A 1,195-nucleotide genomic window follows, 5' to 3' on the forward strand; every position below is an offset into this window, starting at 1 on the left:
GTTCCTTAACTAAGCAGGCGGCCTCCGGCAACCATGATCGCCCGATTTGATCGATTATTTATCCATTTGATTCATCGATCGAAGAAACGATGAGTTCAGAAAGTATCTTAAAGTACTTATTTCTCAAATTTTTCAACATGTACGACGATATTACTTTCTGATTGGATTGACGGGTTTTTGGGCGGATATGACATAACACTTCGGTGACAGTTCTTTAAATTTTTCAAGATGATACGAATCTTGTATTTTTATAGTCATACGTATATTCAATATTTAGCGCTTGTTTGCCCGCGAAGTGTTTAATTATATGTAGCTCTCAAAATTTACTTTCTAGGAATCAACTGATCGTTTCTTAAACATCATCGATCATCAAATCGTGATTAAAAACATTCGCGTTTAACGTTTGAAACATTTCAAAGCACCCTTAAGTTTTTATCTCACTAGCTCTCCCCTTATCCTCAAAATAAATAACTTCGTCCGAGATTATCATCACAATTAGTCAAACTTGATCTTATTCTCGATCGACGAGCGTTATCACGGCTGCAACAAAGTGCCTTTGTTTCATTCTCTCTTTCTCTCTCTTTCTCTCTCTTACATTCTCTCTCTTTCTCTTTATATTCTAAATCGTTTTTTTTTTTTTCTCCTTTTTTTGGGAACATATTGCGCCTACCGTTGTTGCCTTATTCATCATTGGTTACGATCACAACCGTAATCATCGCTTCAATTGATCATCTGTCATTTATCATCGTTCTTCATAATATAATTACTGAAATTTCACCAATACCAACTTTTCTCATGTCTCTACATCATTCATCCCTCGCGCTCATTCTCTCTTTTCTCTCTTGCTCTCTTGTTTCCTTGTACGCTCTCTCTCCCTTTCTCTCTTTTACGTTTTTTTCTTTCATACTTCCATTCTCTCTTTCTCTCTCTCTCTCTCTCTTTCTTATTTCGCCTTCGGAATTTTCATAGTTTTTTTATGCAACACATAATGCGACTAGGTAGTACAGATTAATTAATAATTAATATTGTTAGTTATACAATAATAACGTATGACTAGACAATGCAAGATAATAATTATATCGTAAATAGTAATAATCATGGATCGCAATTTATATCAACAATTGTGATGGCGCGCACGTGTTTTCGAAAATGTTGCTGTCTGTTTTTTTTTTTTTTTTTTTTTTTTTTTTTTTTT

General features: G+C 33.9%; 1 long non-coding RNA gene across 2 annotated transcripts in view; it reads right to left on the reverse strand.

The window, feature by feature from the left end:
- Positions 1-65: 65 nt before the first annotated feature.
- LOC102674187 overlaps positions 66-1,195 on the reverse strand; it is an 11,062-nt gene continuing 9,932 nt past the window's right edge. The window contains exon 2 of one of the 2 annotated variants that reach the window (XR_422679.2): positions 66-610. This is a non-coding gene — a long non-coding RNA (uncharacterized LOC102674187). Of the gene's footprint in view, positions 882-1,195 lie in introns of both variants that reach the window. The other variant, XR_004151474.1, reaches the window with a different exon arrangement.

The sequence above is a fragment of the Apis dorsata genome, unplaced genomic scaffold (assembly GCF_000469605.1).
Source record: "Apis dorsata unplaced genomic scaffold, Apis dorsata 1.3 scaffold_734, whole genome shotgun sequence".
NCBI classification, from domain to species: domain Eukaryota; kingdom Metazoa; phylum Arthropoda; class Insecta; order Hymenoptera; family Apidae; genus Apis; species Apis dorsata.